Source organism: Centroberyx gerrardi, chromosome 10 (assembly GCF_048128805.1).
Source record: "Centroberyx gerrardi isolate f3 chromosome 10, fCenGer3.hap1.cur.20231027, whole genome shotgun sequence".
Lineage (NCBI taxonomy): Eukaryota > Metazoa > Chordata > Actinopteri > Beryciformes > Berycidae > Centroberyx > Centroberyx gerrardi.
Genome location: NC_136006.1, coordinates 23830401 through 23844186, shown reverse-complemented (window position 1 = coordinate 23844186; position 13786 = coordinate 23830401). Strand labels below are relative to the sequence as shown.

Here is a 13786-nt window from a genome sequence, read left to right as displayed (position 1 = left end):
CAGGGAGGCCTTTTATACACGGCTTAGCCTGTGCCTACTGCAGGGCCCTTTGAAAACCGGCCACCAAATGGGCCTATTTCTCTGCCCTCTATTATCATTGACGCCCTCAGCCGTTGTGCTCACCGGGAGCAAGGCCGCAGTCTTTTCTCTCCCCTACATTTGCGCTGTTCAGCGACGGCAGGGACACAAATGCATGCTGTGATAAGTTTGCAGCCTCCCCGAGGGAAAGCCAGCTGTTGCTGGCACACGGGACGTGATGTCGTCCTTGTACTTCCTCTGCAAAAGTGACTGCACTGCCGCTGGCCAGCACTGTTGTTGGAGGCCCCCTGTCTCCCCCGGAGAGGGAGCAGCGCCCTCTGCTGCCTAGAAAGATGAAAAAGCTTACAGCACCTGGTATTCCCAGGCGGTCTCCCATCCAAGTACTAACCAGGCCCGACCCTGCTTAGCTTCCGAGATCGGACGAGATCGGGCGTGTTCAGAGTGGTATGGCCGTAAGCAATTGAGGCGGCGGCAGGGAGGCCTTTTATACACGGCTTAGCCTGTGCCTACTGCAGGGCCCTTTGAAAACCGGCCACCAAATGGGCCTATTTCTCTGCCCTCTATTATCATTGACGCCCTCAGCCGTTGTGCTCACCGGGAGCAAGGCCGCAGTCTTTTCTCTCCCCTACATTTGCGCTGTTCAGCGACGGCAGGGACACAAATGCATGCTGTGATAAGTTTGCAGCCTCCCCGAGGGAAAGCCAGCTGTTGCTGGCACACGGGACGTGATGTCGTCCTTGTACTTCCTCTGCAAAAGTGACTGCACTGCCGCTGGCCAGCACTGTTGTTGGAGGCCCCCTGTCTCCCCCGGAGAGGGAGCAGCGCCCTCTGCTGCCTAGAAAGATGAAAAAGCTTACAGCACCTGGTATTCCCAGGCGGTCTCCCATCCAAGTACTAACCAGGCCCGACCCTGCTTAGCTTCCGAGATCGGACGAGATCGGGCGTGTTCAGAGTGGTATGGCCGTAAGCAATTGAGGCGGCGGCAGGGAGGCCTTTTATACACGGCTTAGCCTGTGCCTACTGCAGGGCCCTTTGAAAACCGGCCACCAAATGGGCCTATTTCTCTGCCCTCTATTATCATTGACGCCCTCAGCCGTTGTGCTCACCGGGAGCAAGGCCGCAGTCTTTTCTCTCCCCTACATTTGCGCTGTGATAAGTTTGCAGCCTCCCCGAGGGAAAGCCAGCTGTTGCTGGCACACGGGACGTGATGTCGTCCTTGTACTTCCTCTGCAAAAGTGACTGCACTGCCGCTGGCCAGCACTGTTGTTGGAGGCCCCCTGTCTCCCCCGGAGAGGGAGCAGCGCCCTCTGCTGCCTAGAAAGATGAAAAAGCTTACAGCACCTGGTATTCCCAGGCGGTCTCCCATCCAAGTACTAACCAGGCCCGACCCTGCTTAGCTTCCGAGATCGGACGAGATCGGGCGTGTTCAGAGTGGTATGGCCGTAAGCAATTGAGGCGGCGGCAGGGAGGCCTTTTATACACGGCTTAGCCTGTGCCTACTGCAGGGCCCTTTGAAAACCGGCCACCAAATGGGCCTATTTCTCTGCCCTCTATTATCATTGACGCCCTCAGCCGTTGTGCTCACCGGGAGCAAGGCCGCAGTCTTTTCTCTCCCCTACATTTGCGCTGTTCAGCGACGGCAGGGACACAAATGCATGCTGTGATAAGTTTGCAGCCTCCCCGAGGGAAAGCCAGCTGTTGCTGGCACACGGGACGTGATGTCGTCCTTGTACTTCCTCTGCAAAAGTGACTGCACTGCCGCTGGCCAGCACTGTTGTTGGAGGCCCCCTGTCTCCCCCGGAGAGGGAGCAGCGCCCTCTGCTGCCTAGAAAGATGAAAAAGCTTACAGCACCTGGTATTCCCAGGCGGTCTCCCATCCAAGTACTAACCAGGCCCGACCCTGCTTAGCTTCCGAGATCGGACGAGATCGGGCGTGTTCAGAGTGGTATGGCCGTAAGCAATTGAGGCGGCGGCAGGGAGGCCTTTTATACACGGCTTAGCCTGTGCCTACTGCAGGGCCCTTTGAAAACCGGCCACCAAATGGGCCTATTTCTCTGCCCTCTATTATCATTGACGCCCTCAGCCGTTGTGCTCACCGGGAGCAAGGCCGCAGTCTTTTCTCTCCCCTACATTTGCGCTGTTCAGCGACGGCAGGGACACAAATGCATGCTGTGATAAGTTTGCAGCCTCCCCGAGGGAAAGCCAGCTGTTGCTGGCACACGGGACGTGATGTCGTCCTTGTACTTCCTCTGCAAAAGTGACTGCACTGCCGCTGGCCAGCACTGTTGTTGGAGGCCCCCTGTCTCCCCCGGAGAGGGAGCAGCGCCCTCTGCTGCCTAGAAAGATGAAAAAGCTTACAGCACCTGGTATTCCCAGGCGGTCTCCCATCCAAGTACTAACCAGGCCCGACCCTGCTTAGCTTCCGAGATCTGACGAGATCGGGCGTGTTCAGAGTGGTATGGCCGTAAGCAATTGAGGCGGCGGCAGGGAGGCCTTTTATACACGGCTTAGCCTGTGCCTACTGCAGGGCCCTTTGAAAACCGGCCACCAAATGGGCCTATTTCTCTGCCCTCTATTATCATTGACGCCCTCAGCCGTTGTGCTCACCGGGAGCAAGGCCGCAGTCTTTTCTCTCCCCTACATTTGCGCTGTTCAGCGACGGCAGGGACACAAATGCATGCTGTGATAAGTTTGCAGCCTCCCCGAGGGAAAGCCAGCTGTTGCTGGCACACGGGACGTGATGTCGTCCTTGTACTTCCTCTGCAAAAGTGACTGCACTGCCGCTGGCCAGCACTGTTGTTGGAGGCCCCCTGTCTCCCCCGGAGAGGGAGCAGCGCCCTCTGCTGCCTAGAAAGATGAAAAAGCTTACAGCACCTGGTATTCCCAGGCGGTCTCCCATCCAAGTACTAACCAGGCCCGACCCTGCTTAGCTTCCGAGATCGGACGAGATCGGGCGTGTTCAGAGTGGTATGGCCGTAAGCAATTGAGGCGGCGGCAGGGAGGCCTTTTATACACGGCTTAGCCTGTGCCTACTGCAGGGCCTTTTGAAAACCGGCCACCAAATGGGCCTATTTCTCTGCCCTCTGTTATCATTGACGCCCTCAGCCGTTGTGCTCACCGGGAGCAAGGCCGCAGTCTTTTCTCTCCCCTACATTTGCGCTGTTCAGCGACGGCAGGGACACAAATGCATGCTGTGATAAGTTTGCAGCCTCCCCGAGGGAAAGCCAGCTGTTGCTGGCACACGGGACGTGATGTCGTCCTTGTACTTCCTCTGCAAAAGTGACTGCACTGCCGCTGGCCAGCACTGTTGTTGGAGGCCCCCTGTCTCCCCCGGAGAGGGAGCAGCGCCCTCTGCTGCCTAGAAAGATGAAAAAGCTTACAGCACCTGGTATTCCCAGGCGGTCTCCCATCCAAGTACTAACCAGGCCCGACCCTGCTTAGCTTCCGAGATCGGACGAGATCGGGCGTGTTCAGAGTGGTATGGCCGTAAGCAATTGAGGCGGCAGCAGGGAGGCCTTTTATACACGGCTTAGCCTGTGCCTACTGCAGGGCCTTTTGAAAACCGGCCACCAAATGGGCCTATTTCTCTGCCCTCTGTTATCATTGACGCCCTCAGCCGTTGTGCTCACCGGGAGCAAGGCCGCAGTCTTTTCTCTCCCCTACATTTGCGCTGTTCAGCGACGGCAGGGACACAAATGCATGCTGTGATAAGTTTGCAGCCTCCCCGAGGGAAAGCCAGCTGTTGCTGGCACACGGGACGTGATGTCGTCCTTGTACTTCCTCTGCAAAAGTGACTGCACTGCCGCTGGCCAGCACTGTTGTTGGAGGCCCCCTGTCTCCCCCGGAGAGGGAGCAGCGCCCTCTGCTGCCTAGAAAGATGAAAAAGCTTACAGCACCTGGTATTCCCAGGCGGTCTCCCATCCAAGTACTAACCAGGCCCGACCCTGCTTAGCTTCCGAGATCGGACGAGATCGGGCGTGTTCAGAGTGGTATGGCCGTAAGCAATTGAGGCGGCGGCAGGGAGGCCTGTTATACACGGCTTAGCCTGTGCCTACTGCAGGGCCTTTTGAAAACCGGCCACCAAATGGGCCTATTTCTCTGCCCTCTGTTATCATTGACGCCCTCAGCCGTTGTGCTCACCGGGAGCAAGGCCGCAGTCTTTTCTCTCCCCTACATTTGCGCTGTTCAGCGACGGCAGGGACACAAATGCATGCTGTGATAAGTTTGCAGCCTCCCCGAGGGAAAGCCAGCTGTTGCTGGCACACGGGACGTGATGTCGTCCTTGTACTTCCTCTGCAAAAGTGACTGCACTGCCGCTGGCCAGCACTGTTGTTGGAGGCCCCCTGTCTCCCCCGGAGAGGGAGCAGCGCCCTCTGCTGCCTAGAAAGATGAAAAAGCTTACAGCACCTGGTATTCCCAGGCGGTCTCCCATCCAAGTACTAACCAGGCCCGCCCCTGCTTAGCTTCCGAGATCGGACGAGATCGGGCGTGTTCAGAGTGGTATGGCCGTAAGCAATTGAGGCGGCGGCAGGGAGGCCTTTTATACACGGCTTAGCCTGTGCCTACTGCAGGGCCTTTTGAAAACCGGCCACCAAATGGGCCTATTTCTCTGCCCTCTGTTATCATTGACGCCCTCAGCCGTTGTGCTCACCGGGAGCAAGGCCGCAGTCTTTTCTCTCCCCTACATTTGCGCTGTTCAGCGACGGCAGGGACACAAATGCATGCTGTGATAAGTTTGCAGCCTCCCCGAGGGAAAGCCAGCTGTTGCTGGCACACGGGACGTGATGTCGTCCTTGTACTTCCTCTGCAAAAGTGACTGCACTGCCGCTGGCCAGCACTGTTGTTGGAGGCCCCCTGTCTCCCCCGGAGAGGGAGCAGCGCCCTCTGCTGCCTAGAAAGATGAAAAAGCTTACAGCACCTGGTATTCCCAGGCGGTCTCCCATCCAAGTACTAACCAGGCCCGACCCTGCTTAGCTTCCGAGATCGGACGAGATCGGGCGTGTTCAGAGTGGTATGGCCGTAAGCAATTGAGGCGGCGGCAGGGAGGCCTTTTATACACGGCTTAGCCTGTGCCTACTGCAGGGCCTTTTGAAAACCGGCCACCAAATGGGCCTATTTCTCTGCCCTCTGTTATCATTGACGCCCTCAGCCGTTGTGCTCACCGGGAGCAAGGCCGCAGTCTTTTCTCTCCCCTACATTTGCGCTGTTCAGCGACGGCAGGGACACAAATGCATGCTGTGATAAGTTTGCAGCCTCCCCGAGGGAAAGCCAGCTGTTGCTGGCACACGGGACGTGATGTCGTCCTTGTACTTCCTCTGCAAAAGTGACTGCACTGCCGCTGGCCAGCACTGTTGTTGGAGGCCCCCTGTCTCCCCCGGAGAGGGAGCAGCGCCCTCTGCTGCCTAGAAAGATGAAAAAGCTTACAGCACCTGGTATTCCCAGGCGGTCTCCCATCCAAGTACTAACCAGGCCCGACCCTGCTTAGCTTCCGAGATCGGACGAGATCGGGCGTGTTCAGAGTGGTATGGCCGTAAGCAATTGAGGCGGCGGCAGGGAGGCCTTTTATACACGGCTTAGCCTGTGCCTACTGCAGGGCCTTTTGAAAACCGGCCACCAAATGGGCCTATTTCTCTGCCCTCTGTTATCATTGACGCCCTCAGCCGTTGTGCTCACCGGGAGCAAGGCCGCAGTCTTTTCTCTCCCCTACATTTGCGCTGTTCAGCGACGGCAGGGACACAAATGCATGCTGTGATAAGTTTGCAGCCTCCCCGAGGGAAAGCCAGCTGTTGCTGGCACACGGGACGTGATGTCGTCCTTGTACTTCCTCTGCAAAAGTGACTGCACTGCCGCTGGCCAGCACTGTTGTTGGAGGCCCCCTGTCTCCCCCGGAGAGGGAGCAGCGCCCTCTGCTGCCTAGAAAGATGAAAAAGCTTACAGCACCTGGTATTCCCAGGCGGTCTCCCATCCAAGTACTAACCAGGCCCGACCCTGCTTAGCTTCCGAGATCGGACGAGATCGGGCGTGTTCAGAGTGGTATGGCCGTAAGCAATTGAGGCGGCGGCAGGGAGGCCTTTTATACACGGCTTAGCCTGTGCCTACTGCAGGGCCTTTTGAAAACCGGCCACCAAATGGGCCTATTTCTCTGCCCTCTGTTATCATTGACGCCCTCAGCCGTTGTGCTCACCGGGAGCAAGGCCGCAGTCTTTTCTCTCCCCTACATTTGCGCTGTTCAGCGACGGCAGGGACACAAATGCATGCTGTGATAAGTTTGCAGCCTCCCCGAGGGAAAGCCAGCTGTTGCTGGCACACGGGACGTGATGTCGTCCTTGTACTTCCTCTGCAAAAGTGACTGCACTGCCGCTGGCCAGCACTGTTGTTGGAGGCCCCCTGTCTCCCCCGGAGAGGGAGCAGCGCCCTCTGCTGCCTAGAAAGATGAAAAAGCTTACAGCACCTGGTATTCCCAGGCGGTCTCCCATCCAAGTACTAACCAGGCCCGACCCTGCTTAGCTTCCGAGATCGGACGAGATCGGGCGTGTTCAGAGTGGTATGGCCGTAAGCAATTGAGGCGGCGGCAGGGAGGCCTTTTATACACGGCTTAGCCTGTGCCTACTGCAGGGCCTTTTGAAAACCGGCCACCAAATGGGCCTATTTCTCTGCCCTCTGTTATCATTGACGCCCTCAGCCGTTGTGCTCACCGGGAGCAAGGCCGCAGTCTTTTCTCTCCCCTACATTTGCGCTGTTCAGCGACGGCAGGGACACAAATGCATGCTGTGATAAGTTTGCAGCCTCCCCGAGGGAAAGCCAGCTGTTGCTGGCACACGGGACGTGATGTCGTCCTTGTACTTCCTCTGCAAAAGTGACTGCACTGCCGCTGGCCAGCACTGTTGTTGGAGGCCCCCTGTCTCCCCCGGAGAGGGAGCAGCGCCCTCTGCTGCCTAGAAAGATGAAAAAGCTTACAGCACCTGGTATTCCCAGGCGGTCTCCCATCCAAGTACTAACCAGGCCCGACCCTGCTTAGCTTCCGAGATCGGACGAGATCGGGCGTGTTCAGAGTGGTATGGCCGTAAGCAATTGAGGCGGCGGCAGGGAGGCCTTTTATACACGGCTTAGCCTGTGCCTACTGCAGGGCCTTTTGAAAACCGGCCACCAAATGGGCCTATTTCTCTGCCCTCTGTTATCATTGACGCCCTCAGCCGTTGTGCTCACCGGGAGCAAGGCCGCAGTCTTTTCTCTCCCCTACATTTGCGCTGTTCAGCGACGGCAGGGACACAAATGCATGCTGTGATAAGTTTGCAGCCTCCCCGAGGGAAAGCCAGCTGTTGCTGGCACACGGGACGTGATGTCGTCCTTGTACTTCCTCTGCAAAAGTGACTGCACTGCCGCTGGCCAGCACTGTTGTTGGAGGCCCCCTGTCTCCCCCGGAGAGGGAGCAGCGCCCTCTGCTGCCTAGAAAGATGAAAAAGCTTACAGCACCTGGTATTCCCAGGCGGTCTCCCATCCAAGTACTAACCAGGCCCGACCCTGCTTAGCTTCCGAGATCGGACGAGATCGGGCGTGTTCAGAGTGGTATGGCCGTAAGCAATTGAGGCGGCGGCAGGGAGGCCTTTTATACACGGCTTAGCCTGTGCCTACTGCAGGGCCTTTTGAAAACCGGCCACCAAATGGGCCTATTTCTCTGCCCTCTGTTATCATTGACGCCCTCAGCCGTTGTGCTCACCGGGAGCAAGGCCGCAGTCTTTTCTCTCCCCTACATTTGCGCTGTTCAGCGACGGCAGGGACACAAATGCATGCTGTGATAAGTTTGCAGCCTCCCCGAGGGAAAGCCAGCTGTTGCTGGCACACGGGACGTGATGTCGTCCTTGTACTTCCTCTGCAAAAGTGACTGCACTGCCGCTGGCCAGCACTGTTGTTGGAGGCCCCCTGTCTCCCCCGGAGAGGGAGCAGCGCCCTCTGCTGCCTAGAAAGATGAAAAAGCTTACAGCACCTGGTATTCCCAGGCGGTCTCCCATCCAAGTACTAACCAGGCCCGACCCTGCTTAGCTTCCGAGATCGGACGAGATCGGGCGTGTTCAGAGTGGTATGGCCGTAAGCAATTGAGGCGGCGGCAGGGAGGCCTTTTATACACGGCTTAGCCTGTGCCTACTGCAGGGCCTTTTGAAAACCGGCCACCAAATGGGCCTATTTCTCTGCCCTCTGTTATCATTGACGCCCTCAGCCGTTGTGCTCACCGGGAGCAAGGCCGCAGTCTTTTCTCTCCCCTACATTTGCGCTGTTCAGCGACGGCAGGGACACAAATGCATGCTGTGATAAGTTTGCAGCCTCCCCGAGGGAAAGCCAGCTGTTGCTGGCACACGGGACGTGATGTCGTCCTTGTACTTCCTCTGCAAAAGTGACTGCACTGCCGCTGGCCAGCACTGTTGTTGGAGGCCCCCTGTCTCCCCCGGAGAGGGAGCAGCGCCCTCTGCTGCCTAGAAAGATGAAAAAGCTTACAGCACCTGGTATTCCCAGGCGGTCTCCCATCCAAGTACTAACCAGGCCCGACCCTGCTTAGCTTCCGAGATCGGACGAGATCGGGCGTGTTCAGAGTGGTATGGCCGTAAGCAATTGAGGCGGCGGCAGGGAGGCCTTTTATACACGGCTTAGCCTGTGCCTACTGCAGGGCCTTTTGAAAACCGGCCACCAAATGGGCCTATTTCTCTGCCCTCTGTTATCATTGACGCCCTCAGCCGTTGTGCTCACCGGGAGCAAGGCCGCAGTCTTTTCTCTCCCCTACATTTGCGCTGTTCAGCGACGGCAGGGACACAAATGCATGCTGTGATAAGTTTGCAGCCTCCCCGAGGGAAAGCCAGCTGTTGCTGGCACACGGGACGTGATGTCGTCCTTGTACTTCCTCTGCAAAAGTGACTGCACTGCCGCTGGCCAGCACTGTTGTTGGAGGCCCCCTGTCTCCCCCGGAGAGGGAGCAGCGCCCTCTGCTGCCTAGAAAGATGAAAAAGCTTACAGCACCTGGTATTCCCAGGCGGTCTCCCATCCAAGTACTAACCAGGCCCGACCCTGCTTAGCTTCCGAGATCGGACGAGATCGGGCGTGTTCAGAGTGGTATGGCCGTAAGCAATTGAGGCGGCGGCAGGGAGGCCTTTTATACACGGCTTAGCCTGTGCCTACTGCAGGGCCTTTTGAAAACCGGCCACCAAATGGGCCTATTTCTCTGCCCTCTGTTATCATTGACGCCCTCAGCCGTTGTGCTCACCGGGAGCAAGGCCGCAGTCTTTTCTCTCCCCTACATTTGCGCTGTTCAGCGACGGCAGGGACACAAATGCATGCTGTGATAAGTTTGCAGCCTCCCCGAGGGAAAGCCAGCTGTTGCTGGCACACGGGACGTGATGTCGTCCTTGTACTTCCTCTGCAAAAGTGACTGCACTGCCGCTGGCCAGCACTGTTGTTGGAGGCCCCCTGTCTCCCCCGGAGAGGGAGCAGCGCCCTCTGCTGCCTAGAAAGATGAAAAAGCTTACAGCACCTGGTATTCCCAGGCGGTCTCCCATCCAAGTACTAACCAGGCCCGACCCTGCTTAGCTTCCGAGATCGGACGAGATCGGGCGTGTTCAGAGTGGTATGGCCGTAAGCAATTGAGGCGGCGGCAGGGAGGCCTTTTATACACGGCTTAGCCTGTGCCTACTGCAGGGCCTTTTGAAAACCGGCCACCAAATGGGCCTATTTCTCTGCCCTCTGTTATCATTGACGCCCTCAGCCGTTGTGCTCACCGGGAGCAAGGCCGCAGTCTTTTCTCTCCCCTACATTTGCGCTGTTCAGCGACGGCAGGGACACAAATGCATGCTGTGATAAGTTTGCAGCCTCCCCGAGGGAAAGCCAGCTGTTGCTGGCACACGGGACGTGATGTCGTCCTTGTACTTCCTCTGCAAAAGTGACTGCACTGCCGCTGGCCAGCACTGTTGTTGGAGGCCCCCTGTCTCCCCCGGAGAGGGAGCAGCGCCCTCTGCTGCCTAGAAAGATGAAAAAGCTTACAGCACCTGGTATTCCCAGGCGGTCTCCCATCCAAGTACTAACCAGGCCCGACCCTGCTTAGCTTCCGAGATCGGACGAGATCGGGCGTGTTCAGAGTGGTATGGCCGTAAGCAATTGAGGCGGCGGCAGGGAGGCCTTTTATACACGGCTTAGCCTGTGCCTACTGCAGGGCCTTTTGAAAACCGGCCACCAAATGGGCCTATTTCTCTGCCCTCTGTTATCATTGACGCCCTCAGCCGTTGTGCTCACCGGGAGCAAGGCCGCAGTCTTTTCTCTCCCCTACATTTGCGCTGTTCAGCGACGGCAGGGACACAAATGCATGCTGTGATAAGTTTGCAGCCTCCCCGAGGGAAAGCCAGCTGTTGCTGGCACACGGGACGTGATGTCGTCCTTGTACTTCCTCTGCAAAAGTGACTGCACTGCCGCTGGCCAGCACTGTTGTTGGAGGCCCCCTGTCTCCCCCGGAGAGGGAGCAGCGCCCTCTGCTGCCTAGAAAGATGAAAAAGCTTACAGCACCTGGTATTCCCAGGCGGTCTCCCATCCAAGTACTAACCAGGCCCGACCCTGCTTAGCTTCCGAGATCGGACGAGATCGGGCGTGTTCAGAGTGGTATGGCCGTAAGCAATTGAGGCGGCGGCAGGGAGGCCTTTTATACACGGCTTAGCCTGTGCCTACTGCAGGGCCTTTTGAAAACCGGCCACCAAATGGGCCTATTTCTCTGCCCTCTGTTATCATTGACGCCCTCAGCCGTTGTGCTCACCGGGAGCAAGGCCGCAGTCTTTTCTCTCCCCTACATTTGCGCTGTTCAGCGACGGCAGGGACACAAATGCATGCTGTGATAAGTTTGCAGCCTCCCCGAGGGAAAGCCAGCTGTTGCTGGCACACGGGACGTGATGTCGTCCTTGTACTTCCTCTGCAAAAGTGACTGCACTGCCGCTGGCCAGCACTGTTGTTGGAGGCCCCCTGTCTCCCCCGGAGAGGGAGCAGCGCCCTCTGCTGCCTAGAAAGATGAAAAAGCTTACAGCACCTGGTATTCCCAGGCGGTCTCCCATCCAAGTACTAACCAGGCCCGACCCTGCTTAGCTTCCGAGATCGGACGAGATCGGGCGTGTTCAGAGTGGTATGGCCGTAAGCAATTGAGGCGGCGGCAGGGAGGCCTTTTATACACGGCTTAGCCTGTGCCTACTGCAGGGCCTTTTGAAAACCGGCCACCAAATGGGCCTATTTCTCTGCCCTCTGTTATCATTGACGCCCTCAGCCGTTGTGCTCACCGGGAGCAAGGCCGCAGTCTTTTCTCTCCCCTACATTTGCGCTGTTCAGCGACGGCAGGGACACAAATGCATGCTGTGATAAGTTTGCAGCCTCCCCGAGGGAAAGCCAGCTGTTGCTGGCACACGGGACGTGATGTCGTCCTTGTACTTCCTCTGCAAAAGTGACTGCACTGCCGCTGGCCAGCACTGTTGTTGGAGGCCCCCTGTCTCCCCCGGAGAGGGAGCAGCGCCCTCTGCTGCCTAGAAAGATGAAAAAGCTTACAGCACCTGGTATTCCCAGGCGGTCTCCCATCCAAGTACTAACCAGGCCCGACCCTGCTTAGCTTCCGAGATCGGACGAGATCGGGCGTGTTCAGAGTGGTATGGCCGTAAGCAATTGAGGCGGCGGCAGGGAGGCCTTTTATACACGGCTTAGCCTGTGCCTACTGCAGGGCCTTTTGAAAACCGGCCACCAAATGGGCCTATTTCTCTGCCCTCTGTTATCATTGACGCCCTCAGCCGTTGTGCTCACCGGGAGCAAGGCCGCAGTCTTTTCTCTCCCCTACATTTGCGCTGTTCAGCGACGGCAGGGACACAAATGCATGCTGTGATAAGTTTGCAGCCTCCCCGAGGGAAAGCCAGCTGTTGCTGGCACACGGGACGTGATGTCGTCCTTGTACTTCCTCTGCAAAAGTGACTGCACTGCCGCTGGCCAGCACTGTTGTTGGAGGCCCCCTGTATCCCCCGGAGAGGGAGCAGCGCCCTCTGCTGCCTAGAAAGATGAAAAAGCTTACAGCACCTGGTATTCCCAGGCGGTCTCCCATCCAAGTACTAACCAGGCCCGACCCTGCTTAGCTTCCGAGATCGGACGAGATCGGGCGTGTTCAGAGTGGTATGGCCGTAAGCAATTGAAGCGGCGGCAGGGAGGCCTTTTATACACGGCTTAGCCTGTGCCTACTGCAGGGCCTTTTGAAAACCGGCCACCAAATGGGCCTATTTCTCTGCCCTCTGTTATCATTGACGCCCTCAGCCGTTGTGCTCACCGGGAGCAAGGCCGCAGTCTTTTCTCTCCCCTACATTTGCGCTGTTCAGCGACGGCAGGGACACAAATGCATGCTGTGATAAGTTTGCAGCCTCCCCGAGGGAAAGCCAGCTGTTGCTGGCACACGGGACGTGATGTCGTCCTTGTACTTCCTCTGCAAAAGTGACTGCACTGCCGCTGGCCAGCACTGTTGTTGGAGGCCCCCTGTCTCCCCCGGAGAGGGAGCAGCGCCCTCTGCTGCCTAGAAAGATGAAAAAGCTTACAGCACCTGGTATTCCCAGGCGGTCTCCCATCCAAGTACTAACCAGGCCCGACCCTGCTTAGCTTCCGAGATCGGACGAGATCGGGCGTGTTCAGAGTGGTATGGCCGTAAGCAATTGAGGCGGCGGCAGGGAGGCCTTTTATACACGGCTTAGCCTGTGCCTACTGCAGGGCCTTTTGAAAACCGGCCACCAAATGGGCCTATTTCTCTGCCCTCTGTTATCATTGACGCCCTCAGCCGTTGTGCTCACCGGGAGCAAGGCCGCAGTCTTTTCTCTCCCCTACATTTGCGCTGTTCAGCGACGGCAGGGACACAAATGCATGCTGTGATAAGTTTGCAGCCTCCCCGAGGGAAAGCCAGCTGTTGCTGGCACACGGGACGTGATGTCGTCCTTGTACTTCCTCTGCAAAAGTGACTGCACTGCCGCTGGCCAGCACTGTTGTTGGAGGCCCCCTGTCTCCCCCGGAGAGGGAGCAGCGCCCTCTGCTGCCTAGAAAGATGAAAAAGCTTACAGCACCTGGTATTCCCAGGCGGTCTCCCATCCAAGTACTAACCAGGCCCGCCCCTGCTTAGCTTCCGAGATCGGACGAGATCGGGCGTGTTCAGAGTGGTATGGCCGTAAGCAATTGAGGCGGCGGCAGGGAGGCCTTTTATACACGGCTTAGCCTGTGCCTACTGCAGGGCCTTTTGAAAACCGGCCACCAAATGGGCCTATTTCTCTGCCCTCTGTTATCATTGACGCCCTCAGCCGTTGTGCTCACCGGGAGCAAGGCCGCAGTCTTTTCTCTCCCCTACATTTGCGCTGTTCAGCGACGGCAGGGACACAAATGCATGCTGTGATAAGTTTGCAGCCTCCCCGAGGGAAAGCCAGCTGTTGCTGGCACACGGGACGTGATGTCGTCCTTGTACTTCCTCTGCAAAAGTGACTGCACTGCCGCTGGCCAGCACTGTTGTTGGAGGCCCCCTGTCTCCCCCGGAGAGGGAGCAGCGCCCTCTGCTGCCTAGAAAGATGAAAAAGCTTACAGCACCTGGTATTCCCAGGCGGTCTCCCATCCAAGTACTAACCAGGCCCGACCCTGCTTAGCTTCCGAGATCGGGCGTGTTCAGAGTGGTATGGCCGTAAGCAATTGAGGCGGCGGCAGGGAGGCCTGTTATACACGGCTTAGCCTG

General features: G+C 57.5%; 26 non-coding genes and 1 pseudogene across 26 annotated transcripts; all 27 read right to left on the bottom strand.

Annotated features, from left to right (window-relative positions):
* Nucleotides 1-378: 378 nt before the first annotated feature.
* Nucleotides 379-497, bottom strand: LOC144541529 (5S ribosomal RNA). Its single transcript, XR_013506645.1, has one exon. It is a non-coding gene; the product is annotated as a 5S ribosomal RNA (ribosomal RNA).
* Nucleotides 498-889: 392 nt separating this feature from the next.
* Nucleotides 890-1008, bottom strand: LOC144541528 (5S ribosomal RNA). The gene has a single exon (XR_013506644.1). It is a non-coding gene; the product is annotated as a 5S ribosomal RNA (ribosomal RNA).
* A 360-nt stretch (nucleotides 1009-1368) lies between these two features.
* Nucleotides 1369-1487, bottom strand: LOC144541527 (5S ribosomal RNA). The gene has a single exon (XR_013506643.1). It is a non-coding gene; the product is annotated as a 5S ribosomal RNA (ribosomal RNA).
* A 392-nt stretch (nucleotides 1488-1879) lies between these two features.
* LOC144541526 (5S ribosomal RNA) lies at nucleotides 1880-1998 on the bottom strand. The gene has a single exon (XR_013506642.1). It is a non-coding gene; the product is annotated as a 5S ribosomal RNA (ribosomal RNA).
* A 392-nt stretch (nucleotides 1999-2390) lies between these two features.
* LOC144540838 (5S ribosomal RNA) lies at nucleotides 2391-2509 on the bottom strand. Its single transcript, XR_013506056.1, has one exon. It is a non-coding gene; the product is annotated as a 5S ribosomal RNA (ribosomal RNA).
* Nucleotides 2510-2901: 392 nt separating this feature from the next.
* On the bottom strand, nucleotides 2902-3020 carry LOC144541525 (5S ribosomal RNA). The gene has a single exon (XR_013506641.1). It is a non-coding gene; the product is annotated as a 5S ribosomal RNA (ribosomal RNA).
* A 392-nt stretch (nucleotides 3021-3412) lies between these two features.
* On the bottom strand, nucleotides 3413-3531 carry LOC144541524 (5S ribosomal RNA). Its single transcript, XR_013506640.1, has one exon. It is a non-coding gene; the product is annotated as a 5S ribosomal RNA (ribosomal RNA).
* A 392-nt stretch (nucleotides 3532-3923) lies between these two features.
* LOC144541523 (5S ribosomal RNA) lies at nucleotides 3924-4042 on the bottom strand. Its single transcript, XR_013506639.1, has one exon. It is a non-coding gene; the product is annotated as a 5S ribosomal RNA (ribosomal RNA).
* Nucleotides 4043-4434: 392 nt separating this feature from the next.
* Nucleotides 4435-4553, bottom strand: LOC144540934 (5S ribosomal RNA). The gene has a single exon (XR_013506151.1). It is a non-coding gene; the product is annotated as a 5S ribosomal RNA (ribosomal RNA).
* A 392-nt stretch (nucleotides 4554-4945) lies between these two features.
* Nucleotides 4946-5064, bottom strand: LOC144541522 (5S ribosomal RNA). Its single transcript, XR_013506638.1, has one exon. It is a non-coding gene; the product is annotated as a 5S ribosomal RNA (ribosomal RNA).
* A 392-nt stretch (nucleotides 5065-5456) lies between these two features.
* On the bottom strand, nucleotides 5457-5575 carry LOC144541521 (5S ribosomal RNA). The gene has a single exon (XR_013506637.1). It is a non-coding gene; the product is annotated as a 5S ribosomal RNA (ribosomal RNA).
* A 392-nt stretch (nucleotides 5576-5967) lies between these two features.
* Nucleotides 5968-6086, bottom strand: LOC144541520 (5S ribosomal RNA). Its single transcript, XR_013506636.1, has one exon. It is a non-coding gene; the product is annotated as a 5S ribosomal RNA (ribosomal RNA).
* A 392-nt stretch (nucleotides 6087-6478) lies between these two features.
* LOC144541518 (5S ribosomal RNA) lies at nucleotides 6479-6597 on the bottom strand. Its single transcript, XR_013506634.1, has one exon. It is a non-coding gene; the product is annotated as a 5S ribosomal RNA (ribosomal RNA).
* A 392-nt stretch (nucleotides 6598-6989) lies between these two features.
* On the bottom strand, nucleotides 6990-7108 carry LOC144541517 (5S ribosomal RNA). The gene has a single exon (XR_013506633.1). It is a non-coding gene; the product is annotated as a 5S ribosomal RNA (ribosomal RNA).
* A 392-nt stretch (nucleotides 7109-7500) lies between these two features.
* LOC144541516 (5S ribosomal RNA) lies at nucleotides 7501-7619 on the bottom strand. The gene has a single exon (XR_013506632.1). It is a non-coding gene; the product is annotated as a 5S ribosomal RNA (ribosomal RNA).
* A 392-nt stretch (nucleotides 7620-8011) lies between these two features.
* LOC144541515 (5S ribosomal RNA) lies at nucleotides 8012-8130 on the bottom strand. Its single transcript, XR_013506631.1, has one exon. It is a non-coding gene; the product is annotated as a 5S ribosomal RNA (ribosomal RNA).
* A 392-nt stretch (nucleotides 8131-8522) lies between these two features.
* Nucleotides 8523-8641, bottom strand: LOC144541514 (5S ribosomal RNA). Its single transcript, XR_013506630.1, has one exon. It is a non-coding gene; the product is annotated as a 5S ribosomal RNA (ribosomal RNA).
* A 392-nt stretch (nucleotides 8642-9033) lies between these two features.
* LOC144541513 (5S ribosomal RNA) lies at nucleotides 9034-9152 on the bottom strand. The gene has a single exon (XR_013506629.1). It is a non-coding gene; the product is annotated as a 5S ribosomal RNA (ribosomal RNA).
* A 392-nt stretch (nucleotides 9153-9544) lies between these two features.
* LOC144541512 (5S ribosomal RNA) lies at nucleotides 9545-9663 on the bottom strand. Its single transcript, XR_013506628.1, has one exon. It is a non-coding gene; the product is annotated as a 5S ribosomal RNA (ribosomal RNA).
* A 392-nt stretch (nucleotides 9664-10055) lies between these two features.
* Nucleotides 10056-10174, bottom strand: LOC144541511 (5S ribosomal RNA). The gene has a single exon (XR_013506627.1). It is a non-coding gene; the product is annotated as a 5S ribosomal RNA (ribosomal RNA).
* Nucleotides 10175-10566: 392 nt separating this feature from the next.
* On the bottom strand, nucleotides 10567-10685 carry LOC144541510 (5S ribosomal RNA). The gene has a single exon (XR_013506626.1). It is a non-coding gene; the product is annotated as a 5S ribosomal RNA (ribosomal RNA).
* Nucleotides 10686-11077: 392 nt separating this feature from the next.
* On the bottom strand, nucleotides 11078-11196 carry LOC144541509 (5S ribosomal RNA). Its single transcript, XR_013506625.1, has one exon. It is a non-coding gene; the product is annotated as a 5S ribosomal RNA (ribosomal RNA).
* Nucleotides 11197-11588: 392 nt separating this feature from the next.
* LOC144541507 (5S ribosomal RNA) lies at nucleotides 11589-11707 on the bottom strand. Its single transcript, XR_013506623.1, has one exon. It is a non-coding gene; the product is annotated as a 5S ribosomal RNA (ribosomal RNA).
* A 392-nt stretch (nucleotides 11708-12099) lies between these two features.
* Nucleotides 12100-12218, bottom strand: LOC144541506 (5S ribosomal RNA). Its single transcript, XR_013506622.1, has one exon. It is a non-coding gene; the product is annotated as a 5S ribosomal RNA (ribosomal RNA).
* Nucleotides 12219-12610: 392 nt separating this feature from the next.
* Nucleotides 12611-12729, bottom strand: LOC144541505 (5S ribosomal RNA). The gene has a single exon (XR_013506621.1). It is a non-coding gene; the product is annotated as a 5S ribosomal RNA (ribosomal RNA).
* A 392-nt stretch (nucleotides 12730-13121) lies between these two features.
* Nucleotides 13122-13240, bottom strand: LOC144540932 (5S ribosomal RNA). The gene has a single exon (XR_013506149.1). It is a non-coding gene; the product is annotated as a 5S ribosomal RNA (ribosomal RNA).
* Nucleotides 13241-13632: 392 nt separating this feature from the next.
* Nucleotides 13633-13741, bottom strand: LOC144541295 (5S ribosomal RNA; annotated as a pseudogene).
* Nucleotides 13742-13786: the final 45 nt, after the last annotated feature.